This window comes from Cyprinodon variegatus, unplaced genomic scaffold (genome assembly GCF_000732505.1).
Source record: "Cyprinodon variegatus isolate N-32 unplaced genomic scaffold, C_variegatus-1.0 Scaffold260, whole genome shotgun sequence".
Taxonomy (NCBI): domain Eukaryota; kingdom Metazoa; phylum Chordata; class Actinopteri; order Cyprinodontiformes; family Cyprinodontidae; genus Cyprinodon; species Cyprinodon variegatus.
Genome location: NW_015150713.1, coordinates 873,460 through 889,949, shown reverse-complemented (window position 1 = coordinate 889,949; position 16,490 = coordinate 873,460).

Here is a 16,490-nt window from a genome sequence, read left to right as displayed (position 1 = left end):
AAACTCTCAAACTCTTCTGCTCCCAAGCTAACTGAACTGTCATTCTCAGACTCCAGTGAACCTTCCCCCAGGCCTGAACCAGTTCCAGTGTTTATTTCATGTGCTTGTACTCAATAAACATTGTTAAACTTTTCATCAGTCTCCGTGGTGTTCTGCATACTGGGCTTTTCTGAAACCCATCATGACAGTGAATAGATGCATTAAAACATTCTTACCTTACCTGGAGTAGCATTTTAAGTATTTTTATGGTTATTAAAAATCTTTATTAGCATTAGAGCAATCAATTCAATTCAGTTTATTTATATAGCGCCAATTCACAACAAGTCATCTCAAGGCACATTAAAATTCAACCAGATCATACAGTAAAATTGATTCAAAGTTTTCCATCTAAGGAAAAGCAGCTGATTGCATCGACTCATGACTTGAAAGCAATCCCTCACGCTAAGCATGCTTGTAGCAACAGTGGGGAGGGGAAAAACTCCCTTATAACAGGGGAAAAAAAATGCCAGCAGAACCAGGCTCGGTGTGAGTGGCCATCTGCTGAGGCCAACTGGGGTTCAAAGAGACAGAAGCAGACATACAGAAAGAAGCAGGCAGCCCCGTTCAGGAAACACACTGCCAGGCAGGCGAGCTCTGAGTCAGCTCCAATGCCAGGGGATGAAGAGAGCACATCCAGCCAGTCACAGTCAGTGAAACAGGACTACACTGAGACACAGGCCGATCTCAAACATCTATAAACAAAGGTGTTGATGGCAGCAGCACAGCTGATATTTCTCTCCAGGATGGAGTCACAGTCAAACAGGAACAGACGAGGCAAAGCTACTATGAGAAAAAGCAGAGACAGCATAATGTTAGAGATTGAACTAATTGTGCAGAGTGGGAGAGTAGAGATAGAATGAAGCAGAATGATGAAAAATGGGTCTCTACGTCCTCCAGAAGTCTACTGTAAGCCTATAGAAGCATAACTATAGAGATAGCTCAGGATAACCTGAACCCCTCTAAATATAAGCTTTATCAAAACGAAAATTTTTAAGCCTACCCTTAAAAGTAGACAGGGTGTCTGCCTCACAGACTAAAACTGGTAGTTGGTTCCACAGGAGAGGAGCCTGATAACTAAAAGATCTTCCCCCCAATCTACTTTTAAAAATTCTAGGAACCACAAGTAAACCTGCAGATCGAGAGCAAAGTGTTGTGTTAGGAACAACAGGAAGCCCATGAAGAGAAGGCAGGATAGGAGAGATATGTTTTCTCTTTTTAATTTTCATCAGAACTCTGGCTACAGCATCTTGGATCAGCTGAAGGCTTTTAACTACAGTTTGTGGACTTCCTGATAGTAAAGAATTACAATAGTCCAGCCTTGAAGTAACAAATGCATAAACTAGTTTCTCAGCATCACCCCTGGACAGGATATTTCTATTTTTTGCAATATTCCACAGAAGAAAGAAGGACATTCTAGAAACCTCTTTGATAAAAAACACCAAGATTTTTTACTTTATTATTTGAGATCAGTTTTATCGCATCAAAATGAAGTGACTGACTAATCAGCTTCTTTTTCAAAGACTACAGTATAACCTCTGTTTTGTCTGCATTCAGGAGCAGAAAGTTAAGAGTCATCCAGGTTTTTATCTCTTCAAGCCGTGCCTGTAATCTATGTAATGGGTTAGCTTCATCTTTAATTATAGACAGATATAGCTGGGTATCATCAGCATAACAGTGAAAATTAATCCCATGCTGTCTAATAATTCTACCAATCGGTCCTAGCACTGATCCCTGTGGTACTCCACAGGTACCCCTTGAGCATGATGAAGATTTGTCATTAACGTGAACAAACTGAAATCAATCAGATAAGATTCAAACCAGTCTAGTGCTATTCATTTAATTCCAACAAAATATTAAAGTCTTTCTAAAAGAGTATTATGATCAACTCTATTAAATGCAGCACTAAGATCTAACAGGACAAGTACAGATACAAGTCTATTATCTAATATCATTAGTGACTTTCACCAGAGCTGTTTCAGTGCTATGATGAGCTCTAAAGCCAGACTGAAACTCTTCAAAAAGTTAATTATGCTGTAAGTGGTCGCACACTTGTTTCGCAAATATTTTCTCAAGAATTTTAGATAAGAAATCAAGATTTGATATAGTTCTATAACTGACCAAGTCATCTGGGTCAAGAGAGGTGTATTTACAGCAACCTTAAAAGCCTTTGGTACATATCCCTGTAACAGAGATAGATTGATCACATCTTAAAGGACAAGATCAAAGGGAATATTTCCTTAATTAAATAACCTGGTTGGAAATGGATCTAACATACAAGCTGAAGGCTTAGATGAAGACAATAATTTTGCTAACTCTGAAAGTTCAACTGGATCAACGCAGTCTAAACCTGGTTCAGATTCTATGGCTACCTCAGATGCCACCTCACCTTACAGAGATAAACCAATAATAGTTAGAGGAGTGCTAATGATCTTATTTTTAATAAGATAAATCATAATTATAATGACTCCCATAAAATCATTACTGCTAAGAGCAGGTGGGATGTATGGTTTAACAGAGCTATGGCTCTGGGTGAGTTCGGCAGCTGTATTAAAAAGATATCCAAGATTATTAGCAGTAAACTATTTTTCCAGAATAGGTAGGATTCCTGTAGGCCTGTGGAGCAATATTTTCTCTCCAGTTTCCTATTATTTTGCTTCAGAATACGCTCTGCATTATACCAGGGAGCCAGCTTTCTATTTTTAAAGTTTGTCTTTTTCAAAGGGGCTGCTTTGTCTAAGGCAGTATGAGAATTAGCAACACTATCAACAAAATCACCAACCTGTAAAGGGGAATAAACTTAACTTTTGCCCTCTGCAGCACTGCTCAGCAACACAGAGGAGAGAGAAAGTGAAACAGATTCTTTGAAATGTATTACTGCACTATCTGATAATGATCTGCTAAAGTGAAACCTTCTTTTGGGGGAGGAGAACTCTGTTAAAGTAATCCTAAAGGATTACAGCACAAGGTCAAAAGTATGAATATGAGAATGTGTGGGACTCTTCACATTTTAAACACAGCCAATAATGTCTACATAAGCTATCACCTTCAATGTCAGCGTGGATGTTAAAATCCCCCATCAAACCCTACTTATATTTGATTGGTATGCTATACTGACAAATTTGTCTGTAATATTTAAAACCCATAAATATTACATACGGTAACATTCCCACTAATATTCTCTCCCTCTTAAAGGCATAATGCAACAATAAAGTTTAAAACAGAACTTTGTGACATAAACCATTTTTTGTTACTTTTGAAAATAGTACTACCATTCTGTTCTTCTTTTTATCAATATTAATTGATCAAAACTTAATGCTGTTTGCATAAAAGATGTTAAGCATATTTAAATGTTTAAAATGGTGAGACTATGAAGTCAAATAAAGACTCTTGTTCCATATGGAGCATCTTAGCATGCAGTTGCTAGCATCAAATTCAGATTTTGAGCTTTTTTAAGAGCCTAATGTCTTCTTTAAAGTCTTCTTCTATCCCGTTAGAAAAACATCTAAGGACTTATCTTTTTTCGTTTTTTTCTACATGGACTAAATAGCCTTCTAAAATGCATTAGATCATTTGCTTCTGACAGTTCCGTAATCCTTAAGGGGGGCTGTATCATATAAAATCCCTGGGTAAATAAACTCCAAAACATGTATCTATTCAACTTTTTATTTTTGAACAAAGAGGAGTTGAATGTCAGTTCCACATTGTCTTGCTGCTGTTGCATTGTTATATGTGTCTCACACCTCCCCAGCTCAGTGATCAGAAACAGCAGGCATCATCGACCAGCCGGTGCGACTTCCACCTGCTCTTCCCATCATTTCCATCTCTTCTTCCTCTTAGCCATTAATCGCGTTACTCTACATCCTCCATCAGTACCCCCTGCTCCAACTCCCTGAGGCCGCTGCCCTTAACGCCTCCCTTCATCTGAGGAATGTGGTACATAACACCAACACGCACACACTGAGGAAACATCTCCCAAGGGAGGATCACATAGTTGGTGTGAAGCGGCTTTTTACAGCCTTCACAGTCAGACAGTTGTGTTGCCTCAACAGAGCTGAGCTGCTCAGTGAAATGTTGATGGTGAAGGTTGTTGTGGGTGATAAGGGCCAGATACTGTGCTTTGGACCTGTATGATTCTTTTAACATTAAATCGTTTACCCAAAGGTTTGTTTCATTAAAGGTTTAACTTTTCCTTACCAAAAGCATCATCTTATGGTTGTAAGTTGCTGGATAACTCACCTAAATGGTGTCAACTAAGATAGTTGCTAATTAACTTGCCCCACTGTTGAGGTAACCTGACTCCGCCAGATGGATTTGCTGGAGATCAGGATGGTCACACGAGGCTACTGTTGAGGTGCTTTGAATCTGACCAGTACAGTTCAATGGGATTCTCCTGGCAGGAAAAAAAGAGGAACATTTTCTAAACCCACTGAAAAAATCTACAGAAACAGCTAAATAAAATAATATGAATATTTAAGGTGTTTCCAGGCAACACAGAAAATGTTTTGGGTAAAAATTATTAAAAAAAAACAACAACAAAAAAACCAACAGAAAAGGCCAGAGAGTTTGTTCAATTAAAAAACTTACTGTATTGATTGTTCCTCTTGCTTGTGCATTTCTTCTGCTACAGTTTTTCTTACCACTAAACCTTTTCCAGAGAATTTCCTGTGGTGCAGGGTGAGAATGCGTTACCTATATTGTCTGTCTATTATCAAATAGGATAATAGAGCAAAAAAACTTAAGAAAAGAAAAACAAACAAACTTTCCAGAGATTTTATTGAACACAAGAAGGTAAATTGTCTTGCCTTAAACCTTTTAACTTAACTTTATTTAGGGCATGCAGATGGGGCAGTGGTTAGACTGCATGACCCATGTACGGAGGCCTTAGTCCTCAATGCGGCCGACCCGAGTTTGAATCCGGCATGTGGTCCTTTGCCACATGTCTCTCCACCTCTCTCATACTGCCTTTCCTGTCAGCCTACTGTTGAAAAAACAAGCCCCTAGTGCTGTAAAAAAAAAAAAAAAAAAATTAACTTTATTTAAAGATGGTTTTGAAGCTCATAAAATACACAGTTGCACAGTTCCATCTCTATGCTGGTAAATCTGATGTTTTTGGGATGTTTTCTGCTTCAGTTCATTAAATTACATTATTTCTAAACACTTTTTATTAGAATTGTATTCATTATGGAAACATTTCAGGCTTGCATTTAATCTAGATCTGTATAAATCGACAACAGTTATTTATCTCCTCTTTGTGCGTCCCCTAACAAGCTCAGATTCCAGATAGGATTAACTTTATGTGACTGCTGGGGAAAACAGCTACAGCTGATTGTTTCTGTCTGCTGCCTGTCTCCTCATCATGCTGTGACAATGGTACGCATGCACACATACACACACAGTACCTGGTCGGCCAACCACACATTTTCTCATCAGCTCTTCAAACCTTCAGTTCAGCCTGTGTACAGATGACCCCACTGATCTCTAGCCCCCGTCACCTTTAACCCTACAAGCCCCCTCACAGTTGGAGGCACTGCTCCTTGAGACTGTCACATCTAAAAGGCTTAGAGTTTTAAATAAAACAGAATAAAAAGGGTTGTTTTAAAAAAACGGTATCATATGTCCTTGATGTCCGCTCAAAACTAATTTCACAAAGAACCACAAATCCAGATATAGATGTCACCATATGCTCATCTAGAAGGAGCAAATTCTGCAGAGACCATAAATCAATGCGATCAGCTTAGACAGAAACTTTGAACCCAATCTGAGTTAACTGATTCGATTGAAATTTCTCTGTAAAGTGCTTTGAGATGACATTTATTGAGAATGGCCACGTCATAGACAATTTTTTTAGACTTAGACAATTTTATTGTCACTTTGTATACACAGAATGTATACAAAATGAAGTTTAGTTTTGTTCAACTTTCAGACAGTGAATGAGCAGCAGCTTAGCAGTGAAATTAACATTTCCATTTCAACAAAGTGGGAGAAAAATGGTGCAAAAGGCATTGATGTGGAAGTTCAGGGCAGTACAAAAACAAATAAAATATATGTGGTGCAAAAATGCAATAAAAAAAAGCATTTTTGGGTTGAGTTCTATTTTGTTCGAGGTTATCAGTGTGACACAGAGTCTAATTTTTTTTTTCAACAGTTCAACAGTCTGATAGCGGTGGGGACGAAACTGTTCTGGAATCTGTTGGACCTACAGGGTCCAGCAGGGAGAACAGTCCATGGTGTCTGAGGGGTCATTGATTTGACGCAGCGCTGGGATGAAATGTCTTTTATGGGGTAAAGAGGAGCCCCAATGATCCGCTCTGATGTTCTCATCACTCTTCTCACCTTCTTCCAGTCTAAGGCGCTGCAGCCTCCATACCACACAGTGAGACAGCTGGTCAGAACGCGCTCTATGGTGCTCCTGTAGAAGGTCTTGAGGATGGGTGGGGGCAGGTGGGCTTTCCTCATCCTCCTTTTGACCAGTGAGTTGGTGTTTACAGTCCAGGTGATGTTGTCTGTGATGTGCACCCCTAGGTCCTTTAAATCTTCATATGGTTTTTTTCCTTGCAGTGGTTTCTCTGTGAGTTCTCCAGATTCCTTCTACAGTCCCAAAATCAAACTGTTTATTGGCATCTCATTGCCCATACGTGTGTTTGTGTTTCACTGTGGTAGACTGTCTATGGAGTAGCCCCGCTTCTCACCAAATGGCCACTGGAGGTTTGTAGGTTGGCTTTGTAAGTTACAGTGCTAATTTTACAAGACATTAATGTTGTCACTTCTAGAGACTACCTCAGTATAAGAACATCCATTGTTGCAATATCCAAGTGTTTAGTTTTGGCAGTCTTCTTTTGTTTTTATTTCTGTTTTCTATTGTTTATGTTCTATATTAATTTTCTTAAACTATTGTTTTTTCCATTTAGAGTTTTGCCATATTGGTCTATTTCCAAATTGTCAGGTATTTTTACTAGAAGATTCAGCATCTTAGTTTTTGTTTTCGTGTTGCACTTTCAGTTTTTTTTTTTTTTTTTTACCTGGTTCTTATGCTAATTTTAGGTTTATTACCTGTGTTACTATAAATCAGTCTCTGGCCTAATTCTCCCCATCTGTTTTTCATTTATCTGCTGATTGCTATCACCTGTTTACCTTGCCTCTCTCCCTTGACTCCTAGTACTCAAGCTAAGGATCCACAATGTTGTTGGAATATTATCGGTATCGACCATTATTAGCTCTAAAACTAAATATAACTCACTGACATAAAAGCCATTACTTTTTTGTGACGGACACATTTGGATTATGCTTCCCTCTGCAACAGGTCAGATGCAACCAACTGATGCAGCAGTCTGCCACAGGGTAAATACCCAACTGCTATATGCAACTATACAGCGTCTGTAAGTAGGTCTAGTAAAAAAAGAAAGATGGCCTCAATTCTCGGCCAATGGACTCTATGCAAAACTCCACTACTTCCTGAACTTAAGGCAACTCTTTTGTTTACTGTCTTTCATTACTGGGTGAACGGATTAATCTAGGTGTATCTGGCCATGGTTAGTGAGGTCAGGCACACCTGGATTAATCAGTTCAAGGCAGCTGCTTTAAGTTCAGGAAGTAGTGGAGTTCCAATGCTATACATTCCAAAATTTAGCAGGTGGTTGTTTCATATTTCTTCACTGGAATCTCCTTTTTGTTTGCCTCCTGAATTTGATTCTTCATTAAAGCAATTAATTTTGCCTTACTAAATTGGCCATTTGGGTCATCATTCAACTTCAACATAACAGGTGAAATTTCTAAAACTCCTAAATGTTTATGTGCAAATTTGTACATATTGTTATCATCATTGATTCAATTACCCCCAAAAATGTTCTATTTCTGAAACGACAAACAATATTAAACTTTTTCTCAGAATACTTTTCTTTAATGAATAATTATGCTCTTAAAGATTCTTTTACCACAAAATAAGAGACAATTCTCTCAATTTAGTTATTGTAAACTCTCAGAGACTTTGATACTAAAGTGCGTTTCTGTGTTTTTTTAACAAACAGCGGCACTGTCATCAGAATCTACTCACAGGCGGCCCTGTCCTCACTCAACAGCCGCTTCCAGCTGTGGTTAGAGTACATTTACCTTTCAACATAAAGGTGTAAAATCATGTGCTAGAAGATTCATGTCTGATACGAAAAAGAGAACTGTTTGCAAAAAAATAAGGGATATGCTCTGTTAATAAGGAATTATTGCTCACTATGACCAGATTGGTCCAAAATAAGGAATAGTGCTTTTGAAAGGAACAAGAAAGTAACATTATTAATTCAGTTTCTGGAATTATCTAAATACTCCCTTCCTTACATTGAAACTATACAAGTTTAATCGGCCAAAAAGGTCAGAATTTTTTATTGTTTACTTTGTACTCTTAAACAATAAAAAATTCTGACCTTTTTAAATAGAAATTCTACTGATTTAAAGAAAAAATGTTTCACATAAAAACATTTCCTCCCCTGCAGACTGTCCCACAGTAGGGACATATCCAGTAGGCGTGACTTTCTCATTAAGTTAGGTTTTGCACGCTAGGATGCCATGAGGAAAGCCAGATAAAAGGCCGGCTGAAATACTTGGTATGTAGTCGGGTGTGATGAGGGTGTCTTTTCTGTCGGTCTCTGTGGTGGGTGGCGCAGTCATGCAGCACTTCCTTAAGCAAATAACAAGCAGAACAACTTTCCGTCTTTGAAATACACTGTGGTTGCTGGCACCAAAAAACAGCTCACAAAGAATACGGAAAACATCTTTTATCTAAATTCATTTTTTTCATATGTCTAATAGTCTAAAAGTTTGAGAATATCATTCATCGCACTCCTCTTTATATTTAGAATAAGGGCAAACATTACAAATTATTCCTGGAGGCTTAATGCAGATTCACCTGATGAATACATCTCAGATCGCTTTTTTTCTTGTCGAGGAGAGGCCGATATCTCAGACATTTGACTAACTGTGTTAAATCAGCAATGCCTCCTGATCCCCCAGATACATTCCTCATGCTGCCAGTATCCCTCTTCATATTAGCACAGGGCTTCCAGTTCTCACCGCTTTATCTGCTCTAACTTACATATACATCTGTCCAAGTCACAGCAAGCTTCTACTGGTTCAAATAAACAAATGATCTTGCTTAGATGAAAAGCAGTTCAGAAACGTATTTAGATAGGCGTGAAAGGACTGCATACTCCCTGCTTCCACTATCATTTTTCTGGTGAATGCCTCCCTAACTTCTCATTTAATTCACTTTCCGAGAGAAAAACTTTATCAGTGACACTAAAATGTTGTTGGTATGTCAGTAACAACCCCTGAAATTTATATATATATTTTTTTTCTTTCAAAAAACATATGGTTTTATAAATAGTTGGCTCCACTGGTTTGACCAATGCACGGTTGAAGACGGAAATCTATCAATTAAAAAAAACGTGAAGGTTATTGATGGTACAGAAAGTGGAACAGTATGAATAAATAGATACTTAACATTTGAAATATATCAATTCAGGAAAAAAATTACAAAGGCTAAACATTTATAAAAACAATACAATGTTCTTAAAAGTGAACCAACAACCCCTCCCTTAGAGTATATTAAGGAGAGAGATGGCTCTAGAAATAAATGAGGGTTTTTACATATTGCACTTGGAAAAAAATAGAAGCTAAAGCACGATTCAGATTTTACGAGGTGAATCCCAGAAAGGAGAGTGCGTGCAGTGACAGATGGAACTGAGCTGGAAGTTTTTTAGTTTTGTTGTTTTATTGGCTGCTTTTGCATAACGATATTACAGCTTTTATTGATTTATTTTAAATTTGAAACATAGTCTAGCCTGTAAGGTAAAAAAAAAGAAAAAATTTGTACTCAATATTGAAGCGTGGTCTGTGCTACACACTGTGGGTCTAGATACAGCCAAAGCGGTGAGGAAGTGGGGGCGAGTTTAGTCCGATGATGGAGGGACATGAGGGCCAAAAAGAGTGGAGATCCAGGTGGAAAAAGGGTCCCAGCGTTCTTGCGCACCTCGCTCTTCTAGCGCTCAAACTTCACGAGTTGTTTTCTGCAATTTTGGTCATAAAAACAAAACCAGCCGGCCTCCTGTCTGAGACACTGTCTGCGGTCAGCTACAATTTGGGAGAGGTGCAGCGGAGCGTCTGCAGAGGGGGCAGGGACGACTGGAGCAGAGGTATTGAATTGCACTCATTGCACTGATTTTGTGCAGTATTTTTTGATGCAAGGCCTTTCAGAATCTATAACACAGGGGTATTATTATTTTTCCATGAATGAGGTTTTAACAGGAATAGGTGGAGCACAACTTTTCTACTTCTGTTATTTGTGGTTGTTTTCTCAAATAAAATGCATAATGATATTACAGCTTTCACTGATTTATTTCAAATTTGAAACATTGTCTATTCTGTAAGGAAAAAAAAAAAATGAACCAATTAATCAAACCGAATCGTGGTGTATTCTTGAGTATCGAAAATAATCGAATCGTTGGGTCAGGAAATCGATACTGAATCGAATCGCCATGATGGATGTGATTTACACCTCTAGTCATGACCTTGGCACTGATGGCTGGATTTGGCTCTTATCTTCCACCTGCTTAGCTCCGCCCAGTGTACCCTGTCATTCATCAGATTCACCTGTTCCTGCTATTTGAGCCGCCTGTTTAACCATTGATGCAAGATTATTCTCTCCTAGTACTCTGGAAGTGGCTTCCGCCGCAAGCTACAGAGGAACAATCCCTCCAACTTTACTGCGTCTTCTCAGACTGAACTTTACCAGGTTAGTGACTCACATGCTGATTATCGTTTTCCCCTCTGAGTTCGGAAGTCACTAACCTGAGTGCCTGTCTCTACAGAGTATCCAGAGAATCTGTCCCTGCTGATGAGCAGCTTCTTGCTAAGTTCTTTAATAAACGCTTGTTTTGTTAGTACCGTGATCTGTCTGCTTGAATATGTGACCAGTACAGGACGACCACACTCCTGTCAGCTAAAAAATTCCATGCTAAAATAATTGAAACGTTTTTTAAGATGTTTGGTAAACATAAAAAGCAGATAACCCATTGCAAATCCTCTCCCTTGCTTAGCCTTCACTAAATATTAATAACTAAGGAGGTTAGGGCCACTGGTCTAAAACCATTAGGAATATTGGTGTGGGATCTTTAGGAACTGGAACCAGTATCAACTGTCTTCAAGTTCTATAAACTAGGAACCACTGTTGCCACCCATGAATATTACAGAATATCCACTTAAGGAAATTCATCAAGTGAAGCATCCTTTACGACTGATATTTTGTGTTTGATACAAAACAGCAAATGATAAAGAACATTTACAAACATAAACATTGTGAGGAAAATATGGAAAAACATATTTTTTACGGTGTTACCCTTTGCTGCAATAATTCAATGAGTAATAATTTTGGATTTTTAAAAAGCCAGCTGTTATTTTGTGAGAATTGTAAAGACAAAGGAAGCTGTCTCAGGACTGTGTTGCCCTTCGACAGACTGGTGACCTGTCTAAGGTGTACCCTGCCTTTCGCCAATAGACTAAATAAGCAGGAGAAGATGGATGGATGGAAGGAAGACCTCAAAAGGGTATAAGGCCATCTTCAAATAATCTTTCCTTTGTGGGTTTATATTTTGTTTAGTTATTTCGTACTGTGTTTTGTTTTTGTTAATTATTATTTTAGTGCTATCAAAGCCTCAACTCTGGCCTAACCTCACAGTTCTTTCATAATACAGTGATTATACTTACCAGATCCTTGTCCCAGCACTCTCTTCTTGCTGGTTTCAGTTTCAACCTTTCTCTGATGTCTTGGTACCATCCTCCTGTCTTGCCAGTTTCCTCCATGTTGTGAGCTCGTCTGCCTCCTGCACGTGATTGGGCCCTAATTAACAAACAGATACAACTTTGATTAACAAGGTTTGGTTTGACATCAATGTTGTGTATTGTTAATGTGTCAAAATGTTTTGTGATTGCAGTGCACATTGTCATATTGTTGAATAAGCTTTAAAATTATCTAAAAAAAAAAAAAGTCAATATTCATTGGTTAATATCTGTGTAGTTATAAGGCTGATATTGAGTGCCATACCTTGATCCCCAATTCAATTTATTCTTAGCCAGATTGCTATAAAGGGAATTAAATGCGAGTGAAATTTTTGTTCTTTTGAGTTTCCCCCAGAAGCAATGTTTGTCGCCATCATTTCTCTCAATCAAAAATGCTGTTTTAAGAATGTCCAGCGAGCTTCCAGGGCAGAGGTCTCAAACTCCAGTCCTTTAGGGCCGATGTCCTGCACCTTTTAGATGTGTCTCTGCTTCAACACACGGGAATCAAATAATCAGGTCATCAGTCAAACTCTGTAGAACTTGCCTGCATGCTGAGGAGATAATTAGTCGATTTGGTTCAGGTGAGTTGGATCAGGCATGTATCTAAAAGTCGCAGATACTGGCAACTTGAGTTTGACACTTCTCTCTCGGACCATGTCCTCCTGAGCAAAATGAATGACTCCTTCCTTCAAATGTTTAAACCTGGCTTTATTTATTTATTTATTTATTTGATTATTTGTCTGGAGAAGAAAAGGTATGGTTTAAAATGAGTCAAGATTTGTTGTTGAACAACAAAGAACTGTCCTTAAACAAACCATGAACTGGCTTACTTCTGCTTTAAAAACTGGGGCAGTTGGATAAAAATTACAACTTCCTCTGACAGTTGGGGTAAAGATAAGAACATTGAATTTGTACATGATGGAGCACTATGTGGAAAAGTCAGAGGTTATAATACACTTTCAGGTTAACATATGCACAGTTTTCCTTTTTTTTTTTTGCTCAGTTTTCCTAAGTTAAGTGGACAAGTACCCGAAGTTGGTATCCAACAGGGAAGAACAAATGGAAGAAAGTAGTAAAAAAGGTTTGACTCTGTAAATCTGATGTATTTGCTTATAAAAGCCTTTAAAAAAGATAAACAAAATGATTTGATTTCAATGTAAAAACATTTGAAGAAAATAAGCTAGTAGTAAAACCACAATTTTTGAGCTGGACTGTATATGAGGTTGCACCTGTCTCCCTTTGTTTAATGTAGATTGTGAAACAAATGTACAAAGAGCTCCAAGCACAGAAACACAGACAACCTCCTCCTCCTTTCCACACCCTCCATGTTCCTTCCTGCTTCCGTTTCCGTTGTCCCTCGCACAGGAAGCCTGTCCATGCAGCAGCTTTTGGACTAAAACCCATGAGTCACAAAGCGGTAGACCTTGTGAACATGGCGCAGTACTGAATGCTGGGAGGGGGGTGCTTTCTTTTTGTTCTAACCTCTTTCTACCATGGTCCTCTCATTGTTTCTTAAACAAACGGCTCATGTGGTCTTAAACTCTATTCACAAAGCTACATTTGTCCCCCACATCTGACCACCTGCTGACACTTGGCATTACTTTCCAGTGGGTGAGCTCCATCCAGCTGGGAAGTCTGCTGACCGAATGCACCTGCTGGCTCTGATGTAAGCCTGACTCAAGCAGTGAAAACATTCATTAAGGCCGCTTTGTTTCAGAGATCATTGATACTGTTTCCTTCGTTATTTCCAAAGGAACACCACATGAAACAAATGAGCAAACATCAATTCAACTCTGCCATAGCAAGCAGGGGGATATGATGCTTCGACAATAAAAATGTAGGTGTTGGGAACGACTTTAGTTTTCTGTTTGTCACGGGTAATATGCCACCAATAGCAGAAAGAATTGTTCTATTTATTTATCTTATTCATCTGTATTCACTGGAGCAGGCAACAGTTTCTCTTAAAGTGACACACAATAAAGTTGTGCTCTACTGTCACTGCTGTTTGCGGCAACCATTAGAGGTTTCCAGTAATCCCATCGTCAACCTCCAGACTGCTTGTGTGTGTGTTTCTGAGGGGGTGGGTTTGTGTGTGTGTCTCCACATTTGTTGGAATGTCTGACGGAAAGGCCTTTTATTAGGCTCATCCATACCACCACATTATAGAGAGTGGTTGCCAGGGAAACACAGGTTCTGCCTGGTTACCATGCCGAGTGCCCATTCAGTGACATCTTTGGCCTATTTGCCTCTTTTGGGAAACAGGCTTTATCTTGAGGAGTCCCCCACCTCTCCCTTTTCAGCCCCTTCTACTATCCTTCACATCGTTATAGATATAGTATCCAAAAGTATTCACACCCTCAGAACTTCTTTAACAATTCTTAACAGCTACAACCACAAATGTTATTGTTTTTCCTTGGGCTTTTGTGCAACAGACTAACACTAAATAAAGATCCATCATATTTCTAAATTTCTTCATAATACAATCTGCCTGAAAAAAAGTTTGGCATGCATATGTATTCTCATACTTATTAATAAAATCCGAAGCCATTAGCTGCTTTTGAGGCACTTATTCGGTAAACATTCTGAATGAACATAGCTGTTCTGTGACGGGCTGGAAGGATGTTAGAGAACGTTGGAGAACAACAAATAGCAGAAAGGTAATGGTAAAAGATAACTTTTGTGTTGTTTATTTCTAAGTGTTACGCATTTACAAATAGACTTTTTCTATAATTTACTGTATAGGGTGTGCCTTTAATGAAAAAAAAACTAAATTAAATATAATAAAACATTAAAGGATATAAAAAAAAATATCATATATGTATAACAATAATCTAAAAACACACCGTAAATAAAACTAAAAGTGAGTCTTAGAACCACCATTAATCATAGTTAAAGAACTTATTGAATCTAAAAATTTACAAGTCTGGAATAAATTTAAAGTCCTCAGGTAAACTTCCTATAAAACTTTAAACCAGAGCTCGGTTATAAAATAATATTCCTAACTCTGAATGAGCCACAAAACACTGACACGTAAATCAAATTTAAACATTAAGCATCAAAGTTTCGACACTATTTGATCCATAATCACTCTGCCAACTATTGGTCAAGCATAGCGGAGTGTAACTTCCTGCTCAGGAACCACAGATGGATTTTTATAACCTTGGCTAACTTATGTGTTCAATGATATAAATGATAAGACTGGAAGGTTTTAACTGTTGTTTTGTTTTGTTTTTTCTTTTTACAGAGAACTGTCATATTAAATTTCCAAAAAGAGTGACACTAAAAGTACCATTAGTTTCTTTTTAGATCAAAACGTTTGTTCTTAGGGTGGGAGTATGATAAATATTTTCTCAATATTTTATATGATTTATTGTTGTGTCATCTTTTTACTCCAGAATATTTCATTTCAACAGGAGCGGAAAGGCTTTTGAGATCCACTTTCACAAGGTACATCTAATCACTGGCTTCTGTTCTTTGAAAGACTCTGCAAGAAATATTGAAGGCAGCTAAAAGATAAGCGAAGATAAAAATGCCGTGCTCAAATGTATAGTATGCTCTTATAAAAACGGTTTGTAAAAATCCCAAAGTTTGGTAATATAAATGACTAATCTGTTGTAGAGTATAGAAACTGCTTTAAAATGCTCTCCACTCCCCGGACTGTATGCAGGCTTTCTGTTTTCAACATGGGCATATGACTTGTTAAGATTCTTAAGTCTACAGGCAAAACAAGTATGGATAAGCCCTTTTAATCCAGTCACAGTTTTGGATCACAATGTTGTTACTAACTGGCTCAGAAAATCTTTGTTTTTTTTCCTTTGCTCTAGCTGAAATAGTGCTCTAACCCCGTGACCTATATTTTTGCTACCGACCCAACCTATCAGATGACCTATACCTTTGATGAAGATATGTATCTTATTCAGTGGGAGTGAGATTATACCGATGCCTTATGGATGAATGATACAAGGAGCTTTAATTTGAACGCCTTTTTAGTGACAGGGGCCGAAGAGTGGTGGTGGTGGTCTCAAATGGGGTGGGGTGGGGGGGCAGTATTGTGAGCTGAACAGTGGAGCCCCACTCTGGCTGAATGGCCATTGTCATCTGGATTTCTGTGGATAATCAAAATACTTTCTCCCGTCGTGGGGGTTGTTTTATGGATAGGTGGTGGGATCAGCACGCACCAGCTGAGAACCCCCCCATTTATCAGCTCTATATGTAGTTTGTTTTTAATAACACACTCTAAAACTAGAGGTTTTCAACAATATATTCTGTTTAATCAAACAATGACAAAGAATTACATCTTTATACACACAAATGATGAAACATGACATCAAACACCAAAAAAATGGGGAAGTTATGCAAAAGAATTACCCAAAACATGGTTTTCTACTGTGAAAGAACTTTGAAGGTGCTTTGAGAAGCCAAATAATGGAGTCCAGTGTGATTCCCAAATCCAGAAAAAAGTCGTCTAAGATTGTAAGATTCAAAGGGGCTTTAATATACGTGAAATTCTCTTTATAAGTCTTAATGCTTATTGGGCACTGTTTCCAAGTAGTTGACATGTATATACATACATATATATATATATATATATATATATATATATATATATATATATATATATATATATATAT